Raw genomic sequence first — 26401 nt, forward strand, 5'->3', positions numbered from 1 at the left:
AACACCACATTTCCCTGTAGCTGCGGCTGCTGTGGAAAAGTGGAGCGAGGCAGGTAAAAAGTTGAGGGTGACTACTCTAAGGCTGTCAGGTCTAACAGGCCTCAACTGTGTCATTTGTACACGTGCCAAATGCACCTGCTGTATGGGTTGAACATTTTGCATCTGATTCACATTATTATGAAAATTCGGATTATGACCTCTCATTCTCATTCTTGGTCCTCTCATGTTTTGAAACAAGTTGATGTCACCTGTTTGCTGAACAACACCTTCCTGCACCATCATCAGACACTCCTGCTTCCAATGTCTGACTGCTCCGCAAGCCTGACAAGGCAACAATCTCTTCATTCCCTGCACATCATTCTGAACCACTACAGTATTCAAATCGGGGCTACGGTTTCCATTACCAATTCCTCCACGACCTCTACCTCTCATCTGATTTTGAAACACCACATTTCCCTGTAGCTGCGGCTGCTGTGGAAAATTTTCCCGCATCCCAGTTTGTGCTGCCTTAATCTGCATCACCATCGCCTTTTTTCTCAACTTTCTCTGCTTCAACTCAATCTCATCACGACAGTATTTAGCATATTGCAACACTTCATCAATCAGCTTTGCTTGCCAACAAATCAAATGACTCTTAATCATCTAGCTGATTTCAGGTCTCAAGCCTTCCACAAACCTGAACACAAAATGAATCATGTCTTTTGGCTCAATTGTCTCTGGAATCTCTCTCATTGGTAAAATTTTAACTGGATCCTTGGCCTGCTGCACATTTGCAGTCAGCTCCACAGAATCCATTTTTCTTTTATTTGCCCATCTGCCTTCCCATTTATCTAAGGCTCCCCATGTCTGGACTCTTTGGAGTAACTCCTTAAGGTGTGCTTTCGTTCCTGCAGATCCCATGTGTGCAAAGTCTTTTGTGTTAAAATCTAACCTGTAACTCCTTTTCAAATGTTTTATTTCCTCTATCTCTATGTCGTACGTCTCTGCCAGGTCTGCTAACCTTTGATGCACATTGCTCACTTCCCTCGTAATTTTCGGGCACAGATATCTCAGTTCTGCTTCTGTGTGGGACTCTAGTCTGTTCACACCCATAGTTCCTTCAATGAGCTCACCCGCTTCCATTCCTTGTCTTGTGTAGTTCAATACTCCTCTCCCCTAGGAGTGCTCTGCAGGGTATTCTGCTTGTCTAACCTTTCAGTCAATAGTTGGGCCGTCAAACCTTGCAGTGAAATATTGTTGGGCTGGGCATGTGGTGCTTGTTTCAACACTGTATTCAGGGACTGCGGCGTCAATAATTTCAGACTCTGACTAGCGTTCAACCCTATGACAGTATTCGGAGGAACTCCAAATGGACTAAGGTCGAGCAATGATCTCGATCCATCAAAGGTCTGTCCCACAGGAGAGACTACTCGGATATTCTCATTAAGTCCACCCCTCATTAAATTCTGACTCAAGACTCCCTGTCCATCTGCACTGGGTTTCTCTTGTGTGAACAAAGGTACAATCGGATCAATGGTGACAGGTACAGATACAGCATCTGAGCTTGGTCTTACACTGAAGTTCGGTGGGTGCATAGTCCCCTTATTCTGGCTCATTAGTACAGACATATCTGCCTGGATGTGTGTTATCGGAGTGTACTTTGGTATTGCTGGTGACTGCACTTGAGGCAGCAAAAGTGGAGTTGGCTCTGTCTGAACCAACATCGGTTCCAGGAAAACCTGTCCTGTAGACACTATTAGGTTTGTGGCAGTTTCCTCTATGGGTACATCAGGGTGCATTCTCAGGATGTTTGACTGTGGCACCTGATTTTGTGCTACCGGTGTAATAGGAGCATTAAGACTGCTCTGCATCGGGCTCTGTGTAATGATTGGATTAACCTGCAATAGATTCATTGTTGTGTTAACCTGGTTCGGAGCGGAAAGATTTACATTAGTGCTTGGACCATTCTCTTGTGCTACATAAGGTGGGGGACTATTTCTCAATAACTGTAAAATAAGCTCATCATCGTCTGACTCTTCCTCAAATGTCAAAAATTCTCTAGACACCTTTGGTCTCTGCTCCTTACTCTCGACATGGCTCCTGTTTGTTTTTCTGGTAGCATTCCTTCCTTCTCTCTTGCTGTCTTGTGTAATTGTTGGAAGCATCTTAATCCTCTGTAAAGTCTCAGCTCTCCACAATTTATGAGCATGGTCCCATCTAGTGTCCACTAGTGTCTTTTCTGCCTTTTTTATCCTCCTCTCAAATTTCAATTGCTGCTGCTGTCTGGCTATTAACTCCCAAATCGCTAGTGCCTCAAACTGTGCCGGTCTCGGAGGGGGTTTCAGATCATACAGCACCCTCCTCAGATTCTCTAAGATCCTCAAATTAAATGTTACGTGGGCAGGAAACGCTAAGCTCCCATCCTTTTCTGTCACTTTCCACCCCTGCTTTAACCAAAGATATGGTGCGACACCCTGCTCTTCGATTACAATGTAACTGGTGTCCTTCTGGCAGTGCAATATCCTCTCCACTCATTGTAATGTACGTATCTCCCCTCAAAGCACTCTTTAAAGCTTTGAAAAAAAATATTTTTGCAACCTTTATGTTATTCAAAATCAAATCAGGAAGTGACTTTAAATCCCAGAATTGTCTTCACCCACCATTACAACCAATTGCGCTTCACGGGTGGCTGCCAATCCGTGTGTGACCCTTCTCACTAACCAACCTATACCAGCGTGGCTCCAATGATGTCCCACTTACACGTACTGCGGCTGACAAAATATTGCGGCTTGTCCTCCCAAACTCAGATTTATACGAAACTAATGCAAAATTATCGCGAGCACTTAACAAAATCAAAACCAAATTTGTCTGTGTACTACACATAGGGTAACACAATTACTTACGAAACTTTATGGATTTTTCACTGACAGCATTTCGCTCTAATAGCTATTACTCCTTTCTTGAATTCCCTGATTCAGAAGCAAAATTCGTCTTGCAAATTTCACTCACAACTGAACAGTGGGTCTGTCCTGGTGCACATAAAACTCATCAGATCTCAGTTGAAAATTATTTCTCTCACTTTGACTGACACTCTGACTTGTCGACAACACCCGAACGACCTATTAAACCAGACAAATTACAACAAAACCAAGGCTCATATTTATACTTTTTAGCGCCGCATTTGTGCCGCTTTTTGGTGCAAAAACAGTGAAAACCTACTAAATACAATTGTATTTTGCAAGTTTGCTCCACTTTTGTGTAAAACAAATTACACAAATGCGGGGCTAAAAAAGTATAAATATGGGCCAAAGTGTCTCACAAACCTTTCAATATACTCCGGAGTCGTAGACCACGCAGGGTCCGTATACCAACAAACACATGGACAATTTTCGAGCACAAAGCACCACACACATGTGAAGTTCAACGACTTTCCTACTTTCACACTTCGGAGTACGCACACTCCTTTTACAACTTCATTCGAAGTATGAAAACTCCATAAACCCTCACAAACATCACAATTCACCTGCGATTTGCATAAGCTATGCAAGCACAAAATCTACTTCACTCACACCGTCTCTAGAATTCCAAGAACATTTTCAAGCAACTATTGGTAAGCTCTAAGATTCTAGAAAAGTCATTCTAAGTACATACAGGCACATTTTCTTTCCGCTTTGTATCACTGAATCTGAAAAACCCTAATTTTTCACCAATTTTCACCATATCGGCGAAATTATTTTGCTCCTTGAGGCATATTAACCCTTACCCTACTACCATTTCTGGGGACACTCTCGTGACACCTGTTATTTTTCTATTACAATCTCTGGGACCAAATACTTTCCTACCTCTCTCTGGACTGTATGATGGGCTCTTAAGAAGACAAACCGTGTACCGGGCATTTATGAAGGGATCTTAAGGAGACTAACCATCAATCTCTGTTACCATCTCTGTTAGTGCGTCTGACCTTATTAAGTAAACTTACACAGGAGACGCGAATAGGCCAATGGACCCTTTGACTGATGCTTTGAGTTTTTCCCACCATACATCCTGTATCAATACAGATCAATATCATCAATAATCAGTAACATCAATAATCAATAGGAGTCAGTAATTTCCACTCACCGTGACTTCACTGCCATGAATAACTACGCCTTTATGTAAAAGTTAGAATGTTTATTTCCCTATATTAACAATGCTAATGTCACGTAACTTAGGGCCAGATGTACAAAGCATTTTTCAAGGCGCAAACAGCAAATCGGCCCATTTACGACTTGAAAAATGCTATTTGGGATGTACAAAGCCCAACCTGTGATTTGGTAACTTGTTACCGAATCGCAGTTTGGGTTTTGCGACTCAGTATTAGGAAGGGGCATGACAAGGGCGTCCCTTCCTAATACTGAATCCAGATGGTATGTATGATTGTTTTCCAATCGCAGTTAGCACCAGTTTCAAACTGGTGCTAACCCATTAGCAAACGGGAAGGGGTACCAATGGGACCCCTTCCCCTTTGTGAATGGCTGCGAAAATATTTTTTCAGAGCAGTCAGTGGTCCCACGGACCACTGCCTTCTCTGAAGAAATGAAAAGAAAACTTTTCATTTTTGATTTTGAAATGCATCTCGTTTTCCCTTAAGGAAAACGGACTGCAGTTAAAAAAAAAAACTGCTTTATTTAAAAGCAGTCACAGACATGGTGGTCTGCTGTCTCCAGCAGGCCACCATCCCTGTGAGGGTGGCCATTCAAAATGGGGTCGCAAATTGTGACCTTCCTCATGAATAGTAATGAGGTAGGTAAATTGCGATTCCACTGGAAATCGCAGACAGTGTCATTGACACTGTTGTACATCAGTTTTTGAGACTTGCAAATTGCGAGTCAGTATGACTCGAAATTTGCGAGTTGCAATACCTGAATTTCGTACACATGGTCCATAGTCTCCATATCAAATGATAAACATACCAAAACAATACTGGCTGACCAAACCGGTGAAAGTATCAAAATCTAATCAAAGCTTCAGCTACTACACATTCTAAGTTTATGGTACAGATTAATAGCAAGAATAACTGCACAAACGATATAACATACATTTAGATCCAGCAGACAAAGGACATCAACTGTTATTATATGTAGTGACCTTCATCTGTGAGGACCCTAACTAATCATCAGATTAGCATAGCATGTTTGGGCTTCAAAACGATTTAGTCAACACAAATTTGGAAAAACATCTAACTATGGCTCTATCAAAATAGCGGTTGGTACCTAGAAACAAAACCAAATAGACATTACAGTCAGTATCATAGTCAGCATACCTGTCCTCAATTGGTTAAGCAAGCTGTGACAGTCTTCATCAGCAGGACATCAGTTTGGTCAGCAGTACATCAGGATTCAACCACAAAGTTCTGAATAAGCAAAGTCTCTCAAAGCATTTTGAATGAATATAATGGCCTAATTCTCAAGAAGAAGAGGAAGAATGGCGTATCTCCTCTTAGTGCAGTCTGGCTAAGTTAGATTTCCTAAAACTACTTCTCACATCCTAATTAGTCAGGGGATCGCATGTTCACACTTAGGTGGTCATTACAACCCTGGCGGACGGTGTTAAAGCGGCGGTAAGACCGCCAACAGGCCGGCTGTAAAAATTTTGCAATTACGACCGTGGCGGAAACCGCCAACAAAGACAGCCACTTTAACACTCAGACCGCCATGGCGGTACAGACAAACAGCTTAGCGGTCACCGCCAACAGACAGGCGGGAGACAATGTACCGCCCACACTATTATGACAGGCCAATCCGCCACCTTTTCCGGGGCGGATGCAACGCGGATAAAAACACGGCGGAAACAGGCATTTCAAATGAAAAACGCTCACCTCTACACACTCCACGAGGAAGGAGGACAGCATGGAGCCGGAACTTAATATTCTTCCAGCGCTAGTCTTCCTGCTCTTCTACGAGGATTACCAACGCCGGCGGTGAAGACCACGGTGAGTACTGCACTTACGACATAGGGGAGGGGGGAGGCAAAAAACAGGGACACACACATTCAACACCCCACCCGACCCTCAACCACTACAACACACACACCAATGCATATATATACATTACAGTAACACCCCCCAACACCCCGGAAGAATGCAAAGACAAAAGGAAATGAGTGTAACTATTGTAATATATCAAAAATCAGTCAGCAAAAATATACATATATATATATATATATATATATATATATATATATATATATATATATATATATATATATATATATATATACACTATAAACAAAATGTATACCACGATTAGTAGTCCAGGTTTTGCATCATTCATATTCTGTGGACCACAGGGCCCAAAATGCATGGGCGAGGCCCACACAAGATACCCGGAAATGACGGAGAGAACACTACAGGGGCATCAGATAGAAATACAACAGGCACCTCAGGGGGAAGGGAAGGGGGGGCACCTCAGCCAGATGAGTGCAAGACGCCAGATCCACGAGGGGCCTCCATGCCCATTGATGTATCCTGGGGAGTGCAAAGCCACAGTCTCTCAAGTCTCTCCAGTGGGTGGTTTGCCTACTGCTTTATCCTGGGAAGTGTAAAGTCACAGTCTCTCAAGTCTCTACAGTGGGTGGTTTGCCCACTGTTTTATCCTGGGGAGTGCAAAGCCACAGTCTTTCAAGTCTCTCCAGTGGGTGGTTTGCCCACTGCTTTATCCTGGGGAGTGCAAAGCCACAGTCTCTCAAGTCTCTCCAGTGGGTGGGTTGCCCACTGCTTTATCCTGGGGAGTGCAAAGCCACAGTCTCTCAAGTCTCTCCAGTGGGTAGTTTGCCCACTGCTTTATCCTGGGGAGTGCAAAGCCACAGTCTCTCAAGTCTCTCCAGTGGGTGGGTTGCCCACTGCTTTATCCTGGGGAGTGCAAAGCCACAGTCTCTCAAGTCTCTCCAGTGGGTGGTTTGCCCACTGCTTTATCCTGGGGAGTGCAAAGTCACAGTCTCTCAAGTCTATCCAGTGGGTGGGTTGCCCACTGCTTTATCCTGGGAAGTGCAAAGTCACAGTCTCTCAAGTCTCTCCAGTGGGTGGTTTGCCCACTGCTTTATCCTGGGGAGTGCAAAGCCACAGTCTCTCAAGTGGATAACTTTCTCCACTGGTTCTGGAGGGGGACTGGTGCCCAGAGTGCTTCATCCTGTGCAGGACAGACGGAGTGGATGTATGTCTCCACTGGTTCTGGAGGGGGACTGATGCCCAGAGTGCAGCACTCACCCTGTGACGGTCCCATTTGCGTCACTGCCCCTGCCGCTAATGGGCTAGCAGTGCTTGCCATGGCGGTCTTTGCCCTGTTCAGCGGTGCTTGCCATGGAGGTCTTTGACCTGTTCAGCATGTTCAGCAGTGCTTGCCATGGCGGTCTTTGCCCTGTTAAGCGGTCCTTGCCCTGTTCAGCGGTGCTTGCCCTGTTCAGCGGTGCTTGCCATGGTGGTCTTTGCCCTGTTCAGCGGTGCTTGCCATGGCGGTCTTTGCCCTGTTCAGCGGTCCTTGCCATGTTCAGCGGTGCTTGCCCTGTTCAGCGGTGCTTTCCATGGCGGTCTTTGCCCTGTTCAGCGATCCTTGCCCTGTTCAGCTGTGCTTGCCCTGTTTAGCGGTGCTTGCCATGGGGGTCTTTGCCCTGTTCAGCAGTGCTTGCCCTGGCGGTCCGTCATTGCCCAGCTGGGCTGTGGCTGGCGGTCCTTCATGGGTCAGCTGGGCTGTGGCTTGTGGGGCCCTCCTGGACAGCTGAACTGTGGCTTGTGGAGCCCTCCTGGGCAGCTGGGCTGTGGCTTGTGGGGCCATCCTGGGCAGCTGGGCTGTGGCTTGCGGGGCCCTCCTGGGCAGCAACGATGGGGCTGGTGGTGGCCTCCTGGGCAGCGATGATGGGGCTGGCGGTGGCCTCCTGGGCAGCGATGATGGGGCTGGTGGTGGCCTCCTGGCCAGCGGGGATGATGGCGGTCTTCTCCGCCGTGCTGCTCCTCCCAGACTTGCCGGGTTTCTTCTGCCCCTTCCCCACCTTGGGAGGAGTCACAGCTGAGTCCACACTCCCCCTGGTACCCCTGTGAGCGGCTTGGGTGGCTGGAGTCTTCCTCCTCTCCCGCCGGGCACTGGCCAACTTCTGTTGCTTCGTAGGGGGGGACTGGCTGTGCTGTGGCTCCGTGACAGACTGGCTGGCCTGGTGGCCGGTGCACTCCACATGCCTGTAACAACAGGCACCACTGGTCCCGGAGATTTTTTGGCTGAGGTGCTAGTACGGGACCTATGAGTTGGAGGGGGGGTGAGAAATACATTAAGGGGGGATAGGAAAAGTTGTTTGGACACACTGGGACGGGTAGCTGGAGGGGGTTTGGGAGTGGAGGAAGAGCTGGTGGTTGTAGGAGGTGTAACTTTTGTGGATTTGGGTGCAGGTGCATGCGCTGGAGGTTGTCGTGAGGTGGATGGCTGTTGGATGGGTGTGTGCCTGCATTTGTGTATCTGGGGAGGGGGCGTCACAGACACACTGGGAGAGGACACAGGACGTGTGAATGGTAGTGGGGGTGGTGACTGCACGTGAGCGGGGTGTGGTGGTGGGTGTGCTGGAGAGGGACGTAGTGGCTGTAGAGGTAGTGCATGCAGGTGTGAGTGTAGACGAGACTGGGAGGGAGGAGGGAGACGATGAGGAGGGGGACACAGTGGAGGCAGTGGATGTTGGTGTGTCTGCATGTGTGTGATGCTTGCGTGAGTGCCTGTGGGATGTGTGGTGCTTATGTTTGCCTGAGCTTCCCTTGTGTGGTGAGGTGCGTGCAGGCTGGTCTGATGGTGTGCTTGGGATAGGCAGAGGTACAGGGGATTGGGTCTGGGTGGAGGAAGTTGGAGGGGGAGGCTAGACACAGGGACAATGGCTGCCATCAGTGCTGAGGCCAGAATTTAAAAGGGTTCGATGAAGGGCAGCCTGACCAGAATGAATGCCCGCCAGGAATGCATGTGTGTTGCAACTCCTTTTCTACACCCTGGATGGCATTCAAAATGGTAGACTGCCCAAAAGTGAGGAACCTGAGGAGGTCAATGGCTCCTCACTGAGGGCAGCAGAGGTGACAGGGGCAGGGGCTGAGGTGCCTGGGGCGAAGGTGATGCCCACGTTCCTGGGTGAGCGGGCACAGGGCACACGCTGAGGGGCTGCTGGGAGGGTGGTGCTGGTGGGGGGGTGGCGGCTGTACCTGTTGAAGTGGGGGGCACAGATGTTGCCACCACCACAAGGGAGCTCCCATCAGAGGACGAGTCCGTGTCGCTGGTTGCAGATCCTGTGACCGCTGTGGTGCTCCCCTCGCCCTCCGTCCCACTGGTGTATTCTGAGTCCGTAGTGTGGGCCTCCATGACCATATGGGATGCAGCTCCCTCGTGCTCCGGTGCCACTGTACCTCCGCCTGATGATGCTAATGCACACAAGAACAGGGAGACCGCAAAAAAAGGGCAGGTGGGAAACAGAAGAAAGACAGGTTGAGTGCATGGCTACCGTTGGCGGACAATACAGACACAGAAGCCCCCTGCACTATGTCGCGCTGTTGGGCTCTACAGTGCAATTCCTGGGAAATGGCCTACAAGGCTATGGAAGACATCTGCACACATAGATGACCCTGGGGCATGAATAGCTGTACATGGCACTCTACAGAGGTGGGGTGGGGGGACACAGGGCCATGCCTTATGAATGGGCCTAGCCTACAGAACTCGTCCTGGCCTAGGGGAACCCACAGCCCTCCTCCCCCACCCAGACACCTTCACTGCGCGCAAAGTCAGCTGAATGATAGTGTACTCACCCCCTTGTGTCTGCTGTGATGCCCTCAAGTGCCCATCCAACTCATGGTAGGCCACCGCCAGGATCCAGAACATCAGGGGGGTCATGGTTCGACGGGCACCCCTCCCACGTTGGGAGGCCATCCCCAGCTGAGCCTCCGCCGTCTTCTTGCTCCAGCGGCAAATGGCCTCCATCTCTTCCGGCAGTGGGTGCTCCGTCTGTGGTGAACCCCCAGGGTCCGGACATGGGCGCTGACCTACATGAAATGTACAGGGGAAGAAGAGAAGTCATTACCAACTGCACCGTCAAAGTGAGTGGCCCCCATCCCTACCCTTGCCATGTGGCACATGCATTCACCGCCTTTCATGCACTCAGCACTCTGCCCCATTCCTTCTTACAACCCGCCCTCTCCACACAGGCATAGCCCATACAACATGCTCCCTGTGTACTTACCTGTTGGTCTGGAGGACCGTAGAGTAACGTGTACTGGGGTAGGACCCCGTTGACGAGCTTCTCCAACTCCTCTGCAGTGAAGGCAGGGGCCCTTTCCCCAGACGCACGAGCCATTGTCTCTTCCAGACCGAGGTCACAGCAGCACTTGCAGTGTAGGTCCTCTCCTGTCGAAGATCAGGTATCAAGTGATTAAACAGTTAGAAAATGGCGGTCACATCCGCGGCGGTCACGTCCACGGCGGTGTGTACCATCACCGCCGACGTACATCGTCATTGGCTCCTGTGACCCATAGGGTCCAATGTTAACCAATGCAGCATTGCGCTACGGTCTTCGCCCGCCTACCGCGACGGTGTACAACGCCAGCGCAGTTACCTCACATCCCATTGTCCCACTTTAGAGGTCAGGCACCCACCATTTCAGGGGCCCACATGGCCTAATTACCAACTGCATCACACATACCTAGGCCACATTTTGTGTATGATTGGTGTTCTGTGCATACTGTGGGTACATACCTCTGAGTTGTTTGACTCTGTGCTCGCTGTTGTCCTTCATAGGCACCGTCCGCTGGGACATGTGAGCAGATGGCGGAATCCTCTGGTGTACCGACCGCTGGTAGACCTGTCGACAATGGAGGAAAGACATTTGATCAACACCTACAGGTTTGACCGTGCCACAATCCAGGAACTGTGTAGCCAGTTGGAGCCAGACCTGATGTCAGCAATCCGCCTTCCCACAGGAATCCCCCCTCAAGTGCAGGTGCTATCAGTGCTCCATTTCCTTGCAAGTGGGTCTTTTCAAACAACTGTGGCCATAGCATCAGGGATGTCCCAGCTGATTTTTTCCAACGTGTTGTCCAGAGTGTTGTCTGCCCTGCTGAAACACATGCGGAGCTACACTGTTTTCCCTCAGGTGGAGGATTTGCCTACAGTGAAAGATGATTTCTATGCCCTGGGACATATCCCCAGCATCATAGGTGCCATTGATGGGACACATGTGGCTTTGGCCCCCCCCACAGGAGTGAACAGGTGTACAGAAACCAGAAGAGTTTTCATTCCATGAATGTACAGATGGTATGTTTAGCAGACCAGTACATCTCCCATGTAAATGCCATGTTCCCTGGCTCAGTGCATGACGCCTACATCCTGCGGAATAGCAGCATCCCTTATGTGATGGGTCAACTATAGAGGCACCGGGTGTGGCTATTAGGGGACTCTGGTTACCCCAACCTGTCATGGCTACTGACCCCAGTGAGGAATCCCAGGACCAGGGCAGAGGAACGCTACAATGAGGCCCACGGGCGGACTAGGAGGGTGATCAAACAAACCTTCGGCTTCCTGAAGGCCAGGTTTAGGTGCCTCCATATGACAGGTGGATCCCTATTCTACTCACCAAAGAAGGTGTGTCAGATCATCGTGGCCTGCTGGATGCTTCATAATTTGGCTTTGCGACGACAGGTGCCTTTTCTGCAGGAGCATGGTCCAGATGGCGGTGTTGTGGCAGCTGTGGAGCCTGTGGACAGTGATGAGGAGGAAGCAGAGGAAGAAGACATTGACAACAGGGACTCAGTCATCCAGCAATATTTCCAGTAAAACACAGATGAGAATACATTCCTGCCTACTACAAGTACTTTTACACTTCTACCTCTATCCTGTCTGTCGATTTCACCCAGTGTATGGTCACTGAGTTGTCACTTTCCCTTACGGTTTTCACAGGTGTGGGGCCCTACATGTATCATCTGCTTAGATTCATCATAGACTAGAGCTGTGTGACATAGGTATGTTGACATTACTTTTTCCTGGAAATGTTGTCACTACAGTTGCAAATACACTATTTCAAAATCACAGACAGACTCCAGATCTTGGTGCTTTAGGTGTGTTTATTTAAATGCAAACTATTGGAGGGGGAAGTTAAATGGTGAGGGGTGATGGCGGAGGAGTGTCCATGGCAGAATCCAGTCTATTTGTCTCATAGGTGCATTGCCCATATGGGCATAGGAAGTGGAGCTGGGGCAGTTCCAATATGGACAGAGTGACAAAGTGGGACAGTGGGTTGACAATCAGGGTGGTCTCATTTCTTGTCGGGGGTCTTGGCATCGTGCTCTGTCTTGTTCCTGGATCTCAGGGACCGCTTACGGGGTGGTTCTCCATCTGCAGGGGGTGGGGTGCTGGTGTGGTGGTCCTGTGGCGGTGCTTCCTGTCCACTAGCGCCGGCGGAGGTGGTGGGCAGTTCATCGTCCATGCTAGTGTCAGGGGCACCTTGGAGTGCCACAGTGTCCCTCCTGGTGTTTAGTATTTTCTTCAGCACCCCTACGATGGTGCCCAGGACGGAGCTGATGGTTCTGAGTTCCTCCCTGAACCCCAGATACTGTTCCTCCTGCATGTGCTGGGTCTCCTGAAACTTGGCCAGGACCGTTGCCATTGTTTCCTGGGAGTGGTGGTATGCTCCCATGATGGAGGAGAGGGCCTCGTGGAGAGTGGGTTCCCTTGGCCTGTCCGCCCCCTGTCGCACAGCAGCCCTCCCAGTTCCCCTGTGTTCCTGGGCCTCCGTCCCCTGGACCGTGTGCCCACTGCCACTGCCCCCAGGTCCCTGTTGTTGTTGGGGTGGTGGGTTATCCTGGGCTCCCTGTAGTGGTGGACACATATCTGATTGACGTGTCCTGGGTACGGAGGTATGGGCCCGCTGGGTGGGTGCTGTGCTGGTGTTGCCAGAGGGTGGAAGGTCTGTGGTGGCCTGTGCCTGTGCGAGGGGAACCGACTGTCCCGAGGCCCACGATGGTCCAGGCTGGTCATCTGGATCGAGTTGGACAGAGCTGCTGTCATCACTGTGAGCCTCTTCTGTGGGTGGGGTGGAGATGTCTGGACCCTCCTGTCTGGTGATGTTGTGTAGTGGTCCTGCAGGGGTGTAAAAGCTTAATTATTGCATCTGTGTGTGTCATGGTGGGCAATGGGTGGGCGACCGGTGTACCCCAGTGCTTGCATTCCTATGTGGGGACTTGTGTGATGATGGTTTAGGGGGTTGTATGTGTGTGTGCAGTGGGCATGCTTTAGTGATGGGTGTCCATGCGTTGGGGTTGCATGCAGGGCTTGGTGTTGGGATGGGTGGTTTGTGATAGTGGAGTATATGTGAGTTGGTGGAGTGCTGAGGGTGAGGGTATGGGTAGGAGTTTGTGATGGCATGCAGGAAGGGTGGTTGGATATATTAGTAAAGCTTTGACTTACCAGAGTCCATTCCTCCACTGACTCCTGCGAGGCCCTCAGGATGCAGAATCACCAATACCTGCTTCTCCCATGTTATTAGTTGTGGGGGAGGAGGTGGGGGTCCGCCGCCAGTCCGCTGAACTGCCAAGTGGTGTCTTGAGACCACGGAACGCACCTTCCCCCGTAGGTCGTTCCACCTCTTCCTGATGTTGTCCCGATTTCTTGGGTGTTGTCCCACTGCGTTGACCCTGTCGACTATTCTTCTCCATAGCTCCATCTTCCTTGCAATTGAGGTGTGCTGCACCTGTGCTCCAAAAAGCTGTGGCTCTACCTGGACGATTTCCTCCACCATGACCCTGAGCTCCTCCTCCGAGAACCTCGGGTGTCTTTGCCGTGCCATGGGGTGGTTATGTGATGAGTGGGGTGGTGTGTGTGGTGATAAGTGTGGTGATATGTAGTGGTGTGTGGTGTTTTGTGCGTGGAAGTTGTGTGGGTGATGGTGTTGAGTGCCTGTGGATGCTAGGTTGTGGATGGTGGTGTCTCTCTCTGGCCTTCTTTCTGAATTTTTGGTCGTAGGGGTTTGTGGGTGGTGTGGGTGTGTGTTTTATATAGTTTTGGGTGTGTGGGAGTGGTGTGTGTATGCATCTCAGGTGTGTGTATTTGTAATTGTCCAATGTGGCGGTGTTTTGTAGAAGTGTGTGTATTTTGAGTGCAGCGGTGTGTACCGCCAATGGAATACCACGGTTGAAAGACCGCCGCGTGGATTCGTGTGTCGTGATAGTGTGGGCGTATTTTTGTTGGCGTGACGTTAGAGGTTTTGTTTTCGCCAGTTTATTACTGACCTTTGGTGTGGCGAACTTGTGTGGGTGTCTGACTTTTGTCAGATTTCGAGATGTGGGTCATAATAGCTGTGGCGGGATTCCGTGGACGCGGCAGTATGTTGGCAGTGTTCTGCACGGCCGTAAGCGGCTTTTACCGCCAATGTTGTGATGACCACCTTAGTCCAATGAAACCAAAACCCCAAATCTATACGTCTACTAGCACACGGTTCACATGACGATAATTGGCTCCTCAGTTCCTGTTCGCATCGTTTGGCTCGTCAGGTATCAACATTGTTGCAGCTTATACTCTAGTCAGTGCATCTATTGTCTTCTCCTTGGAAGGTCAGTCTTACACACATTACATTAAACATTGTTTCACTAGCAAGTACAGCATCTTCTAGCAAGCAGTTTCTCAGGAGAAAGGCTTTCAGCTACAAGTACATGGTCAGTATAGTGGAAAAGCATAATTTAATTCTCTAAGCAGTCATTTTAATAAATGCCTAAGAAAGGCAGCTTGAGATGAGGCTGTGTAACTAAGCCAAGACGTCACTAAGTTCAGGCCTACAATAAATAAAGCTAATACATAACACATAAACCTTAAAATGACATATTACTACATTAATCAAACATAAGCTCAACATTTCTTATCAATAAGCCATTAATAAATACACTTTGTGAACACTGACAGACACTCTGGTGGGCGCACCCGCAAATGTGTGCATTATTTTCCTCTAAGTTAACATATTTTCTATGCAAATTCAACACTCAAAACACATGAATATTAATTAGTAAACTCATTAATAAACTCAGGGTTAACAAATCTGTACATCCAAAGTATCTGCTTATACAGCTCAACCTCTACAAACAGCTGTATCTTTGGGAAGACCATGTTATTTCTATACAACCTCAGTATCACCGGCCAGTGTAATAGACTAGTCCTCATCATGTCCCCAAATGAGCAAAGCAGACAATTAAACCATATAAGAAACGCATGGCTAGGGAAATGAGGGCCATTGGGGTGAGAAGAAAATGGATAACTCAGCAAATGGAGGGGTATGTCTCTCGAAACAAAACGGTATAGTTAAAACTTTGAGGCGAGAGATGGCTGAAATTGAGACACGGCTTGCTGAGCTGGAAAGGCGACTGGTATCTCACTGGCCCAAGAAGTTCTTGCTGAGATTCGTCGTGAGGTATCGCTGTATGAGGAGGCCTCCCTCAGGGAAATTTGCTTCCTCGGGAGGGAGGTCCGAGCTCGCCAATATGGGGAAGGTGAGAGGGCGGGACATACGTTGGCAGCTTTGCTTCGTAAACCTTGGGCCAGTGACTATGTTTCTGAGGTCGTGGAGGGAGGAGGGAGGAGTGTGTCGGGATCGGGTGGAATTATGCAGGTGTTCACTGAGTTTTAGGCGGGACTCTATGCGGCTCCGGTGAACGCTAGCGTGACTGATGCACAGGTGCCCTTTGAGGATATTGCGTTAATATGGTTTGATGAGGTGCATAGGAAATACCTAGACGAACCATTCTCAGTAGAGGAGGTGGCCGCGGCTATACGTGGTTTGCCCGGAGAGAAATCTCCTGGTGTGGATGGCCTGACCCCCGCGTTCTATAAAGAGTATGTAGATATCCTAGCTCCTCGGCTGTTGGAGGTATATGTAGAGGCCCTGGAGACTGGGTCGCTTCCGGCCTCGCTCCGGGAGGCTCTGATAGTGACAATCCTGAAGCCCGGAAAGGATCCAACCCGGTGCGACTCGTACCGCCCGCTGTCCATGATAAATATTGATAACAAAATTTTAGCAAAAATGATTGCGGCAAGACTACAGCCTCTCCTTCCTAGCTTGATGCTTTCGGATCAGTCGGGTTTTGTCCCGGGAAGGTCTACGGGTCACAATTTGCGCACCTTCTTTGCGTTGGCGGGCACACTGGGAAAGGATGATAATGCGGCAGCTGTTTTTCTGGACGCAGCCAAAGCGTTTGATTCCTTGACATGGGACTATATGTTTGCCTTGCTGGGTCGGGTGTGACTTAGCGTGCGCTTTCTCCGTTGGATTAAATTGCTGTATACGATGCCTACGGCTAGACTGCGTCTTAATGGGAACGTGTCTGTCCCGTTCCCTGTTGCGCGCGGCACGCGCCAGGGATGCCCGCTGTCCCCTCTCCTTTTTGCTGCGGCGATGGAGCCTCTGGCGGCCCGACTCCGACAGAAATATAGTGATAGAGGGCTACAATTCCGGCAGCGGCCAATTTTGATATCTGATGACATTGCATTATATGTACGGAACCCTGACCAGAATCTGGATACACTACTAGATGAGATAGTGCGTTTTGGTACCTTTTCAGGTATTACTATTAACTGGTCTAAGTCTGTTGTGCTACCTTTGACCCCCAGGGTGACGCGGTATGACTCTCGATACCCTCTGGCGTGGGCGGAAGGGCCGGTGCGGTATTTAGGTATACAGCTGAGTTGCGATGTGGAGGAGTTGTGGTTGGCTAATAATGGCGCTGCTCTGACGTGGCTGGAGAGGAAGGTAGTGACCTGGCGTGCCCTCCCGTTATCATTGATAGGACGGATTGCTATTGCAAAGATGGTAGTCCTGCCGAAGTTTTTGTATTTATTTGTGAATCTACCTCTCCCGCTCTCGAGGGGCTACCTAAGACGTCTGCGCTCGGCACTGATCTCCCTGGTGTGGGCGGGACATCGCACGCGTATCTCATGGGAGAGGCTGACGCAGCCGTTCGAGCTGGGTGGGCTTGCTGCTCCGGACATGGAGCTGTACTATCTATGCGCTCAGGCACACTTTGCGTACTATTGGCTGAATCCTATCCACTATCTGCCGCATCGGGCGCCTGAGAGTGACTCTGTGTGGCCAGACGACCAGGCGAGGGCATTTGGTGGAAGGGTCCCGTCTCGGGTGCGGGGGATTGATACGGTGGCATCTACGATGCGGGCGTGGGGTATATTGATGCGGCGGTCCGGGGTAGCGGTCCCATGCGCTCCTTCTTTACCGGTCATGGCGATAGCCGATGGACAGTTGTATCGAGACGGTGGAGTACGAGGGTTCCTCCGGGATGCTGGCCTGACTGAGCTGAGAGATTGGATGGTGGATGGCCGCCTGCTTGACGTATCAGAGATACTAGCAGGTCGCGAGTGCACAGCGCTTCAGCGTATGTATGTGATCCGCGTTCATTCATTCCTGCGGAGCCGTCTGTGGAGTTCGACTATGGCCCCGGTGGAGTTTCGCGCGCTGGAGGTCCTTTGCTGCGCGCGGTCGTCTAACAGACTGGTCACCAAATTATATAATTGTATGCAGGAGCAGAGGAATAATCCCCGGGAGCCGTCTAGACTAGCGTGGGGGGCGGAACTTGGAGAGCCCATCTCGGAGGCTCTGTGGCGTGATTGTTGCGCGCATATGAGAGCGTTGACACCCAATTACAGGCTTAGACTGCTGCACTTTAAATTTTTACACAGACTATACTATACCCAAGTGTGGCTTCACTCCTTGGGGTTACATGAGGATGCGCGATGCGTGCGCTGCCGAGCGCCGGAGGCTGGTTTTCTGCATTTGGCATGGGAGTGCGCAGATGTCCACGCTTTCTGGGTGGCAGTTTTTAATGCAATCTCGGAAATGGTTGAAACAGAAATTCCTGCCACTCCTAGAACCGCGCTGCTTGGGTGTGTGGAGGATATCCGGGCAACACATAGGCGCTTGGTGGGCCTGCTACTGCTGTTGGCCAAGCGCAGAGTGGCCATGTACTGGGGCGGGAGGAGAGTGCCACGATGTTCTGAATGGTTACGTGATGCTTCTTTCTGTCATGATCAGCTTATGATCTTTTGGAGCTTGATGCCTGAAGGGTCTAGACCCAAAGATATATGGGCCCCGCTAAATAACTTCTTGGCAGCTCAAGACGCGTGAGTGATATAACTAAAGAAGCCCGGTCTGAGTTATTGCCCCCTCTATCTGTAGGCATATACGCTAGGAAAGGTGAATGACTGCTGATATCTGGCTTTTTCCACCTCCTGTCTCTTTCGTTTGTATCTGTTGATGTCCTTCTTCGGTTGCATGCTGTTACTACTGCAACACTGCTGGTAAGCGGTCCGTGGTAATCAGATACGGACGCTGTACCCAATATTGGAAGGGGAAATTTAGAGGGGCAACGGGATTGGAGCGATAAATGTGTAACTGTTTGACTTCTCCTGTTAGGAATGTACATTGATACTATGATGGAAGGTTACTGCTTGTTAGATGTGCTGCTTTGAAGGGACTGTTGTTTTACCTTTGTAAGTTGATATGATAAAATCAATAAAAAAAAATAAAAAAAATAAAAAAAAATCAGCAAATGGAAAAACTCAAGAAGGGCGAAAAAGGAGGAAATCACATTTTAAAATGGCAGAGGAGGAAATACAGCATCTTTTACTAAATCTTTGACACAATTTAAAATGATATCCAATTCATAACTGAAATGTGTAGGACAGCGATTGAAAGGAAAACATTCCTAAGAAGATTGTTGGCTGGAGTTATTTTCCAAAACAGTCACCAGAAGTAAAGAATAACAAGAAAAGCCTCCACTGATTGCCCATTAAAATAAAATGATCCCCTGGAAAGTAATCGAAGAAGGTTTCAAAATTAGAAGAAAATGAGACAGAAAAAATAGATTATCAAGTTAAAATATACCAAAGAAATTAAACTGAATATTGTGGAAAGTGAAGTCTGAATCACCTAGCTTTCACAGAAAGGTGTAATGCTTCAACAAACAGACTTACAGCCAGAATCTAAATCACAAAAGAAGAGATATGCCGTTGTTCGCACATCTCCAACACTGATAAATCTGAGAACAAGGTTGCATCAAATGGCTAATTTAAAAATCTTCAAAGAAAATGTTATTGCCTAACCTCAAAGGATACCTATGTCCCAAGATACCTCAGCGTGGTTTTTCTACCAAGGTCACCTGCAATTAAATACCTGCTGAATGTGAAGACCAATTGAGTCCTTCTTGTTCTGCTTCTGTGCACAGGAGCGAGCAGCAGTGCAAAACTTAAAATACAAATTCCATCCGCAAAGATTCAAAAATTCAGATCTTGTTCCAAGACCAATACATCATTATGATAAGGAAATCCAGAAAGTTATCAAATGGGAACCCTGTGTGAGAGTGTGAATTTGCTAACATGTTTATTAATAGTTTTGGTATACTGAATGTATAATGAATTAACGTGTAAAACGGGTGACTTTTGAAAATGGTTGCCACAGTAAATTTTTTGTTCTACACTGAGCAAAATTCAAACTAAATGTTGTGGTTATTTTCCATAATTCAATGCTTACATAAAAGTGTATTCAGTGCTTTAATAGATGTGCCCACATAACCCCTAGTGAGTTGCTGCATTATGTCTTACAAGGCCATGTTTTAACTAAGCATTGCATTAGTTGAGTGTCCTATTGTTTGAGAATGTTACTAATATGTGATTTCTTCCTCGAGGATGGAAGTGAAGTTTGCAACTGTAAAAGTTTATTTCTGAGAAGGGAAGATTGGGACAATGGAGCTACAGACGAGACAGAAGAGGAAAAGTTACTGTCGAGAAAATGTTCTAGTTAATGTAGTATTGACGTATTTTAGGTTATCAATTATATTTTCTATTGGCTGAAACGTAACCACCCCATGAACTGACCAATCATACGGTTTTTAGAGGTTAGTATAGCAATCTAGGTAGGATTCTCTAGAAACAGAAGATGAGATGATGAGAGATCTGATGAGAAGAGATTTAACTCATTAGATTTCACTGTTCCTGTAGCAGTATGGGTTTAGCTGTTGTTAGGCCAAATTCTTCTGAAGACATACCTGATGGTGTCCCCTTGCTGAAGTAGTCTGCATGTTATGGTCGAATACAGTAACGTGTGACACTGTGATGTTATATGTGTCTCTTTTGCTTTCCAGGTACCAGCTGCAACTTGTAATTTGAATGCTACATATTATTAATAATTTTTTAATAATATCCGGAGTCAAAGAGTTTTTCTAAATTTGGGTTTCTAAATTCGTTTTACATGAAGCCCAACATGTTAATGCTAATTTGTGGTTAGTGAGGGTATTAACTTGAAATGCTCATGGTTTATATTGACGTCTTTTGAGTGTTGTACTAATGTATACTTTGCCATTATTACCAGTTCTTGTAAAATTAATAAGTGTTATTCTTTTAGAGATTATTTGCTTAGTTGTTTTGATTAAACTGAGATATATCAGACATTCCGATCAACCACTATTAATTATATATGCTTACCATTTGTGCTTGAGAGTTATTTTCGTAACATTAGCGTTGTTAATCTAGGGAAATACATTTTATAATTCTTCTTAATAAATTGGTGTGGTTATTGTTTGAGGTTTTATATAATTGAATATGCTGATTATTGCTGATGCATACATTGCTCATTGATGACATCCCCTCAAACCTATGTCGCTTTGATCCGTTGACTTCTAACACAGAATCTGCTACACCATATAGATAATAACTAGGATTCTGTGGGGCTTTAGTGGTTTTTGATAGCAGATTGCGGTTATGTCATTGTTTGATGATGTCATAATGAGGTTAATGTAATGTTCTCTTTGTGAAAATAAAATTTTGTTAGGTTTTCTTTACTTTTTTTAAACTGTTATACGGATTTAACAAGAGGAGTTGCTAGTTGTCTTAAGTGACTTTCCCCGGTTCTTGGAGACCCTCTAGGTCAGAGGTCTTCAAACTGTGGGGCGGGCCCCCCTAGGGGGCCCTCAAGTACTCCCAGGGGGGGCGCCAAACTCTTGCCAAAAGAAGCATTATACAGATAACAAGCCTTTGTTTTAAACAAAAGCATGTTATTGCATTTTTAAAAAGATAACAGCACCTAACTGCAATGCTTAAATAGGTCTGGATATATTTAAACATTGCCATCCTTATAAAATATTTGTGAAAAATTCTGAGGGGGGCCCATAGATTTTTATTTTTCAACTGAGGGGGCGCGGCATTAAGAAGTTTGGAGACCACTGCTCTAGGTTAAAGAGTATGTTCTTAGCAGTGTTTGGTTGAATGGAGTGGAATGATTTGTGCTTGCACAGCTTTAGCTAATTTGCAGATGACTGAGGTGAATATGAGTTTAAAGGAGTGGAGATACTCAAATAGATTTTAGATGGATTGGGCGTACTCCTATAGGCATGAGAGTAGGGAAGCAGCGTTCTTCATTTGAGTATGCGCTTGATGCAGGAAAAAGTATCCACATGGTTGTTGATGACAGACCTAAGGAGAGAGGTCTGGGACTCCGGAGTATATTGACAAGTGTAGTGAGACACTTGGTATATGTTGTAATTTGTTAATTTAATAGACCGATCCGGCATGATTGGTAAGTCGAGTTTGTGAGAATTAGTGTGATTGGAATTATACTGAAGACTTGGTGAGTACTAAGTGCACTACAACAACAGTCCAAGGATCAGTTGAGGAGTGAAGTTCACAGGTCGAATTTTACTCACGATTGTGGAAACTGTGAAAAAGAGTAGGCGAAAGCTGAAGGTTACTTTGGAAGGTTCTGAAGCGATTGTATTACCCTACCTGTACTAAATGAGTGAATTTGTTTTCTTTTTTTTTTGGTTTACGTTAGCTCGCAAATTAATATTTTGTTGATTTTATGTGTGGGTTGCGAAAGGAATTGGTACGAGAGGCTTTGTCAGTGTCTCAGCGAACGAGCTGAGGAGAGGTGTATGGGTTAGTGTGACATGAAGTGGAGCCAGGCTGGAATTGGTTGATTAGTGAGAAGGGTCGCGCACGGATTCGTCAATCAGTCTGACAATAGAGTAACGCGATTGGAAGGTGAGAGGGTCGAAGGAAATTGTGGGATCGTAGTCACTTTTCTTGATTGATTGTTCTTTTTTCCATTTGATTTAATATTTGCATTTGCTTAGTTTAACTGAGTTCGTAAATAATTTTGTTGTGGACATCAGGTTTAAATAAATTTCAAGCAAAAATGACTTTTTTCAAAGCTTTGAGAAGCGCGCTGAGAGGTGATGAGAATATTCCGGCACTCGAAGGAGAAGTTTGTCTGCCAGAGAATACTTTGACATATATTGCTTTTGAGTAGAAGGGAGCAGGAGCATGTCTTTGGTTGAAACATTGGGTCAAAATCACAAGAAAAGAAGGTTGTTTGGCTTTTCCGGAAAATGGAACCTTCAATTTAAGAATGTTGGATAATTTGAGGTCATAGATTTACAGTTTAAAACCTTCACCGAGGACAGCACAATACAAAGCTTTAGCGATTTGTGAACTGGTAGCCAGACAGCAACAGGCATTAAAATTTAAAAAGAAAATGAGGAGAGTGGAAAAGATGTTAGCGGAAGCTAGATGGGATAAAGAGCAGAAAAGATGGAGAGTAGAAACATTAGAGGGAATTAGATTATTTCCTGCAAGAACAAAGGAGGATGAGGATGAAACAAAAGATGGGATGAAAAAGAAAAAGGGTTCAACAGAGACTAAAGAACAGAATTTGAAAGACTTGAAACGAGTCATGTTTAATGATGACGATGAGATGGGTGAAAAAGAGATCGTTTCTCATATTTTAGAGAGTTATCCTCCACCAAATGTGAATCAGAGGAGTGATAACGGATCAAATGGGAGAGGAATTAGTAATACAATTCCTACCTCAGCATCCACATCAGAATTATCAAGGGGTAACATTAACAACAAGAAAGTTCAGATGCAGAGTGGTTTCAATGATTCATTGAACAACAGACAACAGTTTGAAATAAACATTCCAGAGATGCAGCCAGAGGCTCAGATTGTCAGGGCAACTACTAATTTAGTGTTGTCACAAGGTCAGCAAGGAATGAACATAAGAAAGCCTGTTCAAATACAGAGTTCACAAATTCAGAGCATGGGTGCAGGACAAATACACAGGGTTGGATCCTTAGCTATTCCAGATGTAATCGCTGTACCTATTACAATGGGTCCGATAACTCTATTATATTTACGTGTTGGCAATAGAGTCCATTGATCAATGTTCAGAATGGAGTTTTGGAAAAATCAATTCCTAGACAAGGGCAAAGCATGAATAAGAGTAGTTCTTTAATAGATTTGTCTCCTGTTACGAATTCTGGGACTATATTCAATAATAATCAGGGACAGAGGGTAATGGTTATGCAACAATGTGTGTGTTCAGGACAAGAGCGAGATATAGGTGCACAAGCTAATGGAGTTTCATTGAAAGATTTGTCTGCACAGGAAATAACAAAATGGTTGGAAGATTTAAGTATTTCAAAAACACAAGAGAGAAAAGATAGAGAGGAAGAAACAATAAACAGAGTGAGTTTGAGCATGGAAGGATATGAACTCTTGGAAGAGACCATGGGAGTGAATAGATATGAGTCATATACTGAAGCTCAATTGAGATATCTATGTAAAATAATTACTAGAGGAGCAGAGAGAGTCTACCAGCAGTTACAAGAAGTAACAGATTATTATGACATTGATTTGACAAAAATGAAATCTTTGAAAAGAGGTTACAGATTAAAGAAGGAGGAGAAAGACTTTATACACATGAGATCTGCAGGGATGAGAACACATCTTAGACAATTACTTGAGAAAGTACAGGTTTGGAGAGCATTAGATAAATGAGAAGGCAGATGGGTCAAGAAAAGAGAAAGACCAAAGAAAGATGATGTGACACAGGCAGGAGAGTCAGTGAAAATTCTGCCAATGAGAGAAACACCGTGAGGGAGTTTTATACATGTACCTTGGAATAGGAGTGATATTTTAAGTTTTACAAATGATTACCCGAGGTTGAGACATAAGCCAATGGAGTGGTACCAGCAAGCAGATAGGTTTGTGAAACTTGTGAGTGTCTGTGGGAAGATCTGAATGCACTCTTTGATATTGTTGTCCCAGCAGATTTGTGGATTGAATGCAAAAGGAGTGTTGATTGGCCAACGAGCCAACTGCTAAGAGATTTGAAAACAGGTGTGCCTTCTCCTGAAGTAATGAAACATTACTATATGGTCATTGAGTTTCTGAAAACGAGAGTTTTGCCGAAAAATGTTGATTCGCAACGCATAGATATAGCATCACAGGAAGGAAAGGAATTGGTTCATACATATTATGAAAGGTTGTTGAAAGCATTCAAACAATTCAGTGGTGTGGAAACAATTGAGAAAGGGAGCATGAATCATTTGGTGTTCAGGTTTGTTGAAGGGTTGAAACCAGAAATAAATCAAATGACTAAGAATCACTTAATTTGCTGGCAAGCAAAGTCGATTGATGAGGTGTTGCAATATGCTGAATAATGTTGTGATGAAATTGAGATGAAGCAGAAAAAGCTGGGAGAGAAAGCGATGGTGATGCAGATCAAGGCTGCACAGACAGGATTACACTTTCAACAGCTGCCACAGGGAAATGGTTTGTTTCCGAGTCAAGGTCGAGGCAGAGGTCAAGGAGGAATGATGCTTCCGGTAGTCAATAGAAATGTGGATTTGAGTTTGGTGGTGATGCAGGATGAGCAGCAAAGGTGAAAGGTTTTACCTTGTCATATTTGCGGAGTAATTGGACATTGGAAGAGACAGTGACCGATGTTAAATCAGGGTGGAATTGTACAACAGACAAACGGTGTCAATTCATATCAGAGCATGGGAGGACCTAGGATGGGAGGTCAAAATCTAAATTTCCAGCACAATGTGAATAATATGCAAGGTTTTCAGCCTTTACAGTCAATGCAACAGGTACAGAATGCACAACAATAGGTACATCAGGTACAAATGCCACAAATGCAACAAATGCAGCCACAGGTGCAGATGGTGCCTGTACTTCAAATGCACATGCAGAGACAGGTTCAAATGATACAGAGCCCCATGGATCAGCAACAGGTAATGCTTTCACAAGTGGTCACAAATCAAGGTAAGAGCAGAAGTGTAACAACAGCTGAACAGTTTCCTTTACACAGTTAGGATGAAATAAAAGCTGAATGGCCATTGGATAGCTCAGATGAGGAGGAGTGTATGATGGCTGCATCATTAGAAGTGGGTCAGAGAGGTCCTTATGTGAAAGGTGAAGTACATGGTCATGAGGTTAATTTTCTGGTCGATACGGGAGCGACACACTCAACAGTAAGAACTGTAGAAGTTCCACACATACCGACTTCAGAAAAGACAGTGCAAATAGTAAGAGTTGCAAATAAACATTTGGTCAATACTCTTATGGAAGCAGTTCTTATGAAAGATGGGAACTTTAGAGATTACCATAGCTGTGTTGTTTGTGATTCTAGTCCAGTGTCATTATTGGGAAGAGACTTACTGTGCAAAATGAGTTGTTTGATGTGTTCAATGAAAGGAATTGAAATTGAGACAAACAGTGATGAAGAAGAAGATTTGTCAGTTGATGTTGGGAATAACATGTGTCTCGAGAACGTGCTTTGCTAAATCTTGATGATCAAACAGATGATAATGAGCAAGCAAATGAGGATCACAATTTGGAAGATTTAATTAATTTCTTTCTGTTTTTTTAAAAGAAAGATCTGCTGATCGATTTACAGAACATAGTTAAGTCAAAAGTTTGGGACTTATCAGCAAAAGACATTGGCTTGATTAAAGGAGCCGAAGGAGTCAAAGTAACAGTGAAAGGGAATGTGGTGTTAACACAGACTGCACAATATCCAATGAAAAATAAGGCAATCGAAGAGATGAGACCCTTGTTAGAACCGTTTTTGGAACAGGGAGTCTTGAAACAAGTGATGAGCAGTCCATGTAATTCACCAATAATGGGTTTGAAAAATCCGAATGGGAAAATTAGTCTTGTCCAGGACTTGAGGAAAATAAATGACATTGTGGTAAAATGTTGTCCAGTTGTGCCAAATCCAGCAGCAATAATGTTTCAGATTCCATGTGATGCAGAATGGTTCACAGTAATTGATTTGTGCCAAGCTTTCTTTTCAGTACCTCTACATGAGGACAGCAGATATCTCTTTTGTTTCAAGTTCCTGACCAGAATCTATTGCTGGTGTAGAATTCCTCAAGGGTTTTCAGAACCATTGTAAAGAAATGGCTCCCTGTTGCAGTTACCCCCCACTTTTTGCCTGATACTGATGCTGACTTGACTGAGAAGTTTCCTGGGACCCTGCTAACCAGGCCCCAGCACCAGTGTTCTTTCACCTAAAATGTCCTTTTGATTCCACAATTGGCACACCC

Source organism: Pleurodeles waltl, chromosome 2_2 (genome assembly GCF_031143425.1).
Source record: "Pleurodeles waltl isolate 20211129_DDA chromosome 2_2, aPleWal1.hap1.20221129, whole genome shotgun sequence".
In the NCBI taxonomy this organism is placed as follows: Eukaryota; Metazoa; Chordata; class Amphibia; order Caudata; family Salamandridae; genus Pleurodeles; species Pleurodeles waltl.